This window comes from Eptesicus fuscus, chromosome 9 (genome assembly GCF_027574615.1).
Source record: "Eptesicus fuscus isolate TK198812 chromosome 9, DD_ASM_mEF_20220401, whole genome shotgun sequence".
Taxonomy (NCBI): Eukaryota; Metazoa; Chordata; class Mammalia; order Chiroptera; family Vespertilionidae; genus Eptesicus; species Eptesicus fuscus.
This window is the reverse complement of record NC_072481.1, coordinates 20,391,876-20,401,766: the sequence shown is the minus strand read 5'-3', so window position 1 is coordinate 20,401,766 and position 9,891 is coordinate 20,391,876. Positions and strand designations below refer to the sequence as shown.

The window sequence follows — 9,891 nt, the reverse complement described above, 5'->3', positions numbered from 1 at the left end:
GCGGACAGACCTCTCTCGTGTGGCGATTAGAGCTCGGCCCTCTGCTCCTTCCCCCACCCTCCCCACACCTTCCCCAGCTTCCTGCAATCCTCAGTGTGGAGCTGGCATCCCAGTCTCCCGGGTGAGGGGAATGAGGAGAGCAGTGCCTCAGTTTACCCTTGGGCTAGGCTGTGAGACCCCAAGACACCCCTGCGTGGCTCTGGGTTTCCCACTGAGATGCTCAGCACTGACGAGGGCTGATCTGGGCCTTCATTAACTCACAGGGGTAAAGTGCTTGGAGATCCTCTGTAGGTGAGAAGTGACCCAGGACACGGATAGGGAGGAAAGCCTTGGCCAATCATGAAAGGTGCCCGGTGGGCGTGGCTCAGCGGTGAGCATGGACCTATGAACCAGGAGGTCATGATTCAATTCCTGGTCAGGGCCTATACCTGGTTGAGTGCTCAATCTCCATTGTGGGGCGTGCAGGAGGCAGCCAATCGGGGATTCTCTCTCATTATTTTTTTAAAATATATTTTATTGATTTTTTACAGAGAGGAAAGGAGAGGGGTAGAGAGTTAGAAACATCGATGAGAGAGAAACATCGATCAGCTGCCTCCTGCACACCAGAATCGAACCTGGGACCCTTCAGTCCACAGGCCGATGCTCTGTCCACTGAGCCAAACCGGTTAGGGCTCTCTCTCATTATTGATGTTTCTATCTCTCTCTCCCTCTCCCTTCCTCTCTGAAATAAAAAATATATCTTTAAAAACAATCATGAAAAGGCTGTGCCTCTAGCTCTTTATGATAGCTAACCAAGCTCTTCTATATCATTTAATCCCACAACAAGCTAGGAGGGAAGCAGGGCAGAGGGTGTTACCCCCATAATACAGAAGGGAGACTGAGGCCAGGAGGGGACAATACTTGCCTGAGAGCACAAAAGTGCCTGGTCCCCAGGGGCTGGGGTTAGCCGTGGGTCCAGAGGCCTTGCACTCCCTCTCTGGGTCCCCAGAAGGGCATCATCATCACTCCGCCCCCTAGCCCCCTAGAGTTTGTCTTAGTCACCCAACTTGACCCTGGTCAGGTAGCTTTCTCCTGGCCCTGGTCTCCAGGAGGGCAAAGTCCTGGCGTAATGTAAACAGCACTCACTATAATATTGTAGGATGGTTAAAGTGTAGAGTGTGACCTCCTTCACCCACTTTAGCCCCCTGCACGGCCCCAGGGGCTCAGCTGTGGCAAACCTGGGCCATCGCTGACACTCTCCCCACCTGTCTTTGCTGAGCCTCAGTTTCCCATCTAATAGCCATTCATTCTGATCCGACCCACAATCCCAGAGCACCCATTCTGGCTCACGCACTGTCAGCACAGGAATCACGCTGGGCCCCGTCCTTGTGCTCTCTCCCAGCCCAACACTAGCCCCGAGGACCCTGCCTCTTGGTGTTACAGGCAGGGCTGAGACTTGGAAAGAGAGCTGGGTGCGGGTCTTGGCCTGTTAGATAGTCGGGATGCATTGGGCAGGGAGGAGAGAGGAAGGCTCTTGGGAAGGGTGATCGGGAGAGGAATATTGGTTCGTCTTGCTCCCACCAACCCTTTCAGCACTCTCTTCCCAGAAGTCAGGATGCCTACGTAGTTTGCAGAGCTCAATACAAAATGAAAATGCAGGGCCTTTCGCTCAAAATTCATTAAAAATTTCAAGAGGGCAAAACAGCACAGCATGCAACCAAACATGAGCCATTCCAAATACAGGACAATGTGTGACCACACCCAGGAAGTTGACCCTGCCAGTGGCTCATATAATTTTTCACTGAAGGCTCCTCTCAAACCAGGATGCCCGGGAATTAACCCACAGAGAGGGCCCCCTGATTTGGAAGTCAGGAGGGGAAGGTAGGTGGTGGCAAGGGGCCCAGGTTATATTGCCACCCAGACATTCTCATCTCCCATTTCCAACCTGGACCGACTTCAGGCCAGCACCTCCTAGCTTTCCCGCTTGTCCCCTGACCTAATGGACGGACCTGCTTCTAAGACTCCCAGAGAGGGCCCGCCTGGGAAGGGCTAACCTGCAGCCCTGCTCTCTGGGTTCACGGTTGCTCAGCTCAGCTACATTTCTTTGCTGGCCCTACAAGCAGCTGAGAAAATTGACTTCCCAGCATCCCCGGGGGCAGGGCCCAAAGTCCATCCTGGAGCCAGGCTGTCACCTGACCAGGGAGGAAGTGCCAGCCTGTCCCCAGGGTGGAACCAGCAACAGCCAGGTTTGGGGAAGCAGCCCCCACACCACACCACCCTCCAGCTTTGCCCCCTCTGTTTTTGGAAAACCCAGGACCACCCAGATACTGCCCTCACACCCACCCAACCTCCCCTCACCGTCCACCTTGGGAGACCTTCCCCCCACAAAGGGACAACAGCCCTATCGCCTTGTCCCTTCCTGGGGCCTGGCCTCCTCCCACACACACTCCAGCCTGGACAGTCAGGCCCAGGTGTGGCGGAGCCTCCCTCATTTGACAGGAACACCAGGAAGGGAAAGAGCCTGCAAGCCGCACAGTCAGGGGCGGGGAGCACCTGGGGCTTCCCTCAGAGCTTAGACCAATTGGAGGGGCTGGAACCGGAGTGGAAAGCGGGGCAGTTCTGCAAAGCTGAAGATGTTGAGAGATTAATAGTATTCCTATTCCGTGGACAAGAGGGCCTCAAGAGAGGTGGGGTGACTTGCCAGCCAGCCCAGAGGTGGGTTTTAAAAGTGCTTTGTGTTCGTGGCCGGTGCAATCCGGTGGTGAGCTGAAAGTAACCCCCCGCTTGGGAAACAGGGTTCTTCTTCGTGTGGCGGACTCTGTGCCGAAAGCATGGGAACAACCAGGAAGTGGCTGAGGGAGGACATTATGTGGTCTGCTCTGGCTTCGGGCTGTGAAAAAAATAAAAAAATAAAAGTGATTTGTGTTCATGTGTGTTTGTGTCTATGTGTGTGATTCGGCACCTGCCTTGTGTCAGGCACCCTCCCCCACTCCACGCAAGCTGCTTCCAAAAGTTGGTGGTTAAGCTTGGGCCAGTTTGACTCAGAGCATCGGCCCGTGGACTGAAGGGTCGCAGGTTCGATTCCCAGTTCAACCAGTCATGGCTGTGTCTCTCTCACTTTGATGTTTTTCTCCCTCCCTTTCACTCTCTCTCTAGAAATCAATGGAAAAAATGTCCTCGAGTGAAGATTTAAACAAAGGAGTTGGCAGTTAAGACCCTGGAAAAGGGGAGTATCTATCCGGGGGCCATAGCTGGGCCTCCAGAAACCGCCGGAAATGTTCTGATTCATTGGGATGCACCTTCATGTGTTTATCTGGGGAAAGGGTCAGAGCTTTAACCAACTTCTCCAAAGGGTCCTGTTTCAGAATGAAACATAAGAACCTACCATTTGATCCTATTTAAAATATGTATGTTTTTAAATATGTTTTTATTGTTTTAGAGAGAAAGGAAGAGAGGGGGAGAAAGAAACATTGATCAACTGCCCCACACACAGGCCCCACCCCGAAACCTGGGTATGTGCCCTGACCCGGAATTGACACTTCGGTGCACGGGACAACACTCAACCAACTGAGCCACACCGGCCAGGGCCAGCATTTGATTCTTTTTAGTGGGAGGAGAAGATAGAAAGGGGTCCCAGCTGGTTTGGCTCAGTGGATAGAGCGTCAGCCTGTGGACTGTAGGGTCCCGGGTTCAATTCTGGTCAAGGGCACATGCCTGGGTTGCAGGCTCAATCCCCAGTAGGGGGCGTGCAGGATTCTCTCTCATCATTGATGTTTCTATCTCTCTCTCCCTCTCCCTTCCTCTCTGAAATGAATAAAAATATATATATTTTTTTAAAAGATAGAAAGGGGCCCTATCCGGTTTGGCTCAGTGGATAGAGCGTCGGCCTGTGGACTCAAGAGTCCCAGGTTCGATTCCGGTCAAGGGCATGTGCCTTGGTTGCGGGCACATCCCCAGTGGGAGGTGTGCAGGAGGCAGCTGATCGATGCTTCTCTCTCTTTGATGTTTCTAGCTCTCTATCCCTCTCCCTTCCTCTCTGTAAAAAATCAATAAAATATATTTTAAAAAAAAAAAAAAGATAGAAAGGGGTTCCAGACATCAGATGCGCCTCCTCCCACCCCTCCTCCCTAGCCCAAGGGTGAGGGGAGAAACCTGCAGGTCCCATCTCTATAGCGGGCATTCCTGTGTCCTGACATCTGTGCAGTGTGTTAACATTTCAAACACCCGCCCCGCCAAGGTCTTCTTTGATCCTCCCAGTATCTCCTAGAATCAGGCCCCAAGCCTAATTCCACCCATTTTCCCTGCTGGGTTGAAAGGTGAAATACCCGCACGCACGATGTTAGTAGTGTGTGGCTGGATCAGTGGAGTGCTGCGGGCTCCCAGCTCTGAGTTGATGCCAGCTCCTAGGAGGCCGAGGGAGGGAGGGTACCAGAGAGGAGGGGGCAGAGGTGGGAGAGCAGGGGGAGACGAGAGAGAGGAACAGTAGCTGTTGCCTCTGCCCAGGCTCCTGAGACCAGCTCTGTGCTCCAGGCTTCCGGACTGACCAGGTTCTGGGGCCAGATGGTCACTCTCCTCACTCTATGCACAGTGTAGAAAAGTGGTTTCAGACTTTTGCTTTTAGCCCTAGCTGGTTTGGTTCAGTGGATAAAGCGTCGGCCTGCGGGCTGAAGGGTCCCAGGTTCGATGCTGATCCAGGGCACATGCCTGGGTTGCAGGCTCGATCCCCGGTAGAGGACATGCAGGAAGCACCTGGTCAACGAATCTCTCTCATCATTGATGTTTCTACTAGTATCTCTCTCCTCCTCTCTGAAATCAATAAAAATACTAAAAAAAGAAAACTTTCACTTTTAGCATTGGAACTTTCCTTTTTCTCCTCAAACAAAAGCTACCCAAATTTTATCTGAGAGATAAAATGGATAAAACATGTTTTATAGGCACAAATTTATTTTCTAACTCAAAACTTATAACCTTTACTTACCACAAAGTAAATCAGCAGGAACAATGATGACATTTTGGTGGGGACTAAAAACCTGAAACCCTGAGGTATAGGCGATGTTTTAACTGAGAACCAGCATTCAATTTATTTCTGCGGCAGTTTGTTTTAATTGGTAATTAGAAAATACTGGGCTTCATCGACAAGCAGGGGCAAGTGGTAGGAGTTTTTTTTTTTTTTTTAAATATATTTTATTGATTTTTTACAGAGAGGAAGAGAGAGGGATAGAGAGTCAGAACATCGATGAGAGAGAAACATTGATCAGCTGCCTCTTGCACACTCCCTACTGGGGATGTGCCCGCAACCAAGGTACATGCCCCTGACCGGAATCGAACCCGGGACCCTTGAGTCCGCAGGCTGACGCTCTATCCACTGAGCCAAACCGGTTTCGGCGTGGTAGGAGTTTTTAAAACTTGGTAGAAATGTGAGGAGAAGCTTTATTCTGAAGTCTGCACAGAAATGAATTATCCAGCCCGCTCAGCTTAATGGCTTGTCAAAAGTTAGCCTAATCTGCTTCTCACCTCAGTCCTGCCACTAATTTGCTGGGTGTCTTTGGGCAAGACCCTTGCCCTCTCTGGGCACCAATTTCCCCATCCCAACATCCGATGATCTCACCTAAGGAAAGTGTGCCTGTGGAGGTATTTGCGTGCGCTTTGGGGTTGGGGGTGGGGCGCAGCGCGCATACTCAGAAGCTTCATTACTCATCTCCACCATCCACCCCCATCCCAGCGCTGCGCCTGAAGGGGCCACAAAACCACTGAACTGCCCAAGTTCCAAGGCAGAGGTGGGTTGCCATGGAGATGTGCTTTGTTTCACAACTGTCTGGCTGCATCTGACAAGCACACACAAAAAAGCCGAGCCCGTTGGACACTGACCTTGGCAGAGGGAGTAGGGATTTCCTGACCCCGAGATCCACAGGGCTCACTGCTCTCTAAGGAGAGGGGTTCACTGTTCAGTTCTCACCCCCCAAATAGGGAAATGACCAGTCTGGCCTGTGAGCTTATCAGGCTTTATGTAGGGGGTTGCTGGGCGGGGCCCTCAAGGTGTTTGCAGACACTCCACCAGTCCAGGGCAGCAAGACTGGCCCTGTGCCCAAGGGCAGTGCCAGGAGGGAAACGCCCACACTCAGGGCCTTCTGGAAGCTGGAGGAGGGGTGAAGATGTGTGCGCAGAGCTCCTGCCCGTGATCAGAGGGAAACAGCTGGGTGTGGACTCTCAGAGACAACCCCCCATCCATACAGTGGGTCCCCCATAAGCCCACTGAGACACAAACAAGGTGGCACACTCACATGCACACCATTTCACACTGGCACGCCCAGATGCACAGATACACACAGCAAAACAAACCCAGATACACACTGACACATCTAGATAACCGTAAACACTCAGGTACACTAAGACAGCCTGACATCTAAACACATAAACACACAGATACAGAAACATACTGAAACACAAACTCATGCACAGATGCAACCCCCCGCCACACACAATTATACACAGACAGGCTGATAGACACACATAGATACACAAATACACACATTCCCAGATGCACACCCTCATACACAGACATCCATTGATACAAACACACACACAGATACTCACTGGCTCATAAACCAGAGAGAGATATACAGAAGGCCTTGTTACACAAATATAAAGAGACAGAGTTACAAGCAGAAACGCAGATACACAAATAGCCGACACAGATCCAGGAAAGGGGAAGAGAGGCGAGCGGAACTCATACTTAGTGAGGGCCAGTTCTGCACAGGCAGCATGAAAGGACTGTCATCTGTAGGATCTTTTTTTTAAAATATATTTGTATTGATTTCAGAGAGGAAGGGAGAGGGAGAGAGAGATAGAAACATCAATGAGGAGAGAGAATCATTGATGGGCTGCCTCCTGCACACCCCATACTGGGGATCAGGCCCACAACACAGGCATATGCCCTGACCAGGAATCAAACTGTGACCTCCTGGTTCATAGGTCGATGCTCAACCACTGAGCCATGCTGGCTGGGCAGTCTGTAGGATCTTTTATTTATTTTTTTTTTAAATATATTTTATTGATGTTTACAGAGAGGAAGGGAGAGGGAGAGAGAGTTAGAAACATTGATGAGAGAGAAACATCAATCAGCCGCTTCCTGCACACCCCCCACTGGGGATGTGCCCGAAACCAAGGTACATGCCCTTGACTGGAATCGAACCCAGGACCCTCGAGTCCGCAGGCCGACACTCTATCCACTGAGCCAAACTGGTCAGGGCTGTAGGATCTTTTAAAAATTCTTCTAGGCCCCATCCAAGCTGAGCACAGAAGCTCTCCCAGCGGAGACATTGCTGATCCTCACAGCCAACTGGCTTGGAGATCAATTCCCGCCAGTGATACCAACAATCCCAACCACTCTGAACTCCAGTTTCTGGGGACACGCGGGGGACCCAGACGCCTACAGGAGGGACTCTCAGCCGGTCGGAGAGTGAGAGTGACTTTTCTGTCGGTGTGGATGACACCAGATTTCAACCACTCTCATAAGGGACACATTCAAGAGGAAGACTCAGTGAGCACCAAAGCCCTACTGTGTCTCCAGCACAGCAATTCTTCCGTTATAGACACAGCAGGCCCTCACAACCAATTGGACCAGAGGTCAATTCCTCCCAGTGAACCAACAGCAATCAGGGCTTTTAACTACACCAAGACTTTCCACTCAGCCCACAAAGGGGAGTACCAAGAGCGACCACCTAGGGTGATTGGGGAAGCTGAGCTACCGGCCCCTATAGGTCACCGACCACACAAAGCCACTCCATCAACACAGGGAGGCAGCCAAAATGTGGAGACATCGAAATATGTCACAAGTAGGAGAAATAGATGAAAGCAAACTAATGGACAACACAGTGTTCAGAACCATATTTATAAGGTTACTCAAGAATCTTCTAAAAACCGCTGAGAAACTTAAAAATTCTTCCAACAGTCTGTGAAGGTGATAGTATTAGCCCTGCTTTTTCTCAAAGTGATAATGTAGAACACACACGCCTATAAAAGGCCCAAACAATGCAGAAGTAAACTGAGTAAAATGGGAAAGTGCCTCTTTACACACATTCCCCATCTCACCCCAGCCATTATGAATAGTGGGTAGTATGTATTTTTTTTCTATGCATTTGCACGCAAACATTTTTAAATACTACAAGTTTGAACATTTTCCACAAAACCAGAGTCGTGTGGGCAGAGCTCCTGCCCGTGATCAGCGGGAAACAGCTCAGAGAGGTTGAGAAATGTGACCAAGGTCATCATGCAGCCGGTGAGTGGGAGAATCGGGATTTGGGTTTAGCCCTGGCTCACTCCAAAATGCCCTTTCTGCTGCCTCAGCCCACAGACAACCACAGACACAAATCCACAAAGAGCAGGCCGAGGGGCAGGGGGAGGGGCCGCGCCTCTGGCTGGAGAGGAAGGGAGCCCCAACAGGCTCTCTGCCTGATAGCCCCGGGTCCCTTGGGTGGCTCCTCTGGCTAAAGGCGGCGTCTGTGTAAATTCCTGTTAAGGGGCAGGTGTGTTCCCGGGACTGGAACCTTTGAATCATTGACCTAAGGTGAGCACCTGGCAGGTGACTAAGTGATACACACACTCACAGCTCCAAGCCCTGGGACTATATCCTATCAGCTTCCCCCACTCTCCTCATCCCTCTTCCCCAGTCAGTCCCTTCTCTGTGTGCCCCAGAGGACCCTTTCTAAGGCTAAATGGGGACCTTGTCCGTCCACGGCTTGAATCCCTTCTTGTTATCTCCAGGAGAAATCCCAGCCTCTTGGACACACAGGGCCCTTCACTCTCTGACCTGACCTGCCTCTCCCCATTTTTCCATTTGGCAAAGCACTTCTCCTTTATAACCAGCTCAAGTGCTCCTCTTGTTGAGCGTTCCCTGACTTCCCCATGCAGAATCCCTCCCTGCTCCCACTCCCCGCCACCCGCCCCGCACACAGAGTTTGTCCAGGAGACATCCACCCCAGGACTGCTCACCATTATTACCCTCGTGACATCTTCACTGATAGACTGACCAGCTTCATGGTCCTGCCCTAAATACATCACCCAATCGCCTCCCTTAATCCTTACAATAGCCCTAAAGAGGTGAGTATTGTCCCCACTTCACAGATGGTTAAATGGAGGCCCAGAGAAGTTCAGTTCCTTCCTCGAGGTCTGGGTTTCTCCCAAATCAGTCCTTAGCCAAGCCACATACAATCACATTGTAGCGCAGGTTTCCGCTGCTTTCCCAGCAGCTAGAGCAGACATCCTGAGAACAGGGCTGGCCTCCTTCAGCTCTGACGCTCTGGTGCTGGCGCAGGCGTGGCGTAGTGGGGAGAGGTTCAGTGAATGGCTGTTGAATGAGGTACCCATCCATTCGCTGTACCTGTGAGTGACAGAATCAGAGAGGAGAGGAGAGACGTGTTGGGAGACGGGGTACCCTGGGACAGCCCCTGCTAGCTGGGTTTCCCAGGAAGTTGCTAAAGGCAAAAGTTCCCTCAGGATGTGGCTGCGGTGCCTGGAGCCTCGCAGGCCCTGCTGGGGGAGCAGGTGTCCTCTGGCTCCTTCACACGTCCCTCCGTCAGAAGCGCTCAGCCAGGCTGCTATTAAATATTTACTGTTTCCCACTCGGCTCGGCTGAGTGGCAGCCCTGGAAGAGGAGACCAGAGAGCAGGGGACAGGGAACTGTTTATAGTTAACGATCATCTCCTAGGCGTCACGTAATCCTCCCAGGAGTCCTATAGGTTGGATTCTCAGCCCTATTTTTACAGCTCGAGAAATGAGGCTCAGAGTGGAGAACACACTGGTCCCAGGTCACACAGCCAGTGGGCCAGGATCCAGAGTCAGGCATCCTTCCCCTGTATCCTGCACCCCACCCCCCAGACGGGGAGGATGTGGGCCGGCCCAGAAGAGAGTCAA

At 51.6% G+C, this 9,891-nt stretch overlaps 1 pseudogene; it reads left to right on the top strand.

The window, feature by feature from the left end:
* The first annotated feature begins 2,679 nt into the window (after positions 1-2,679).
* On the top strand, positions 2,680-2,822 carry LOC129150413 (small nucleolar RNA SNORA65; annotated as a pseudogene).
* The last annotated feature ends 7,069 nt before the right edge of the window (positions 2,823-9,891 follow it).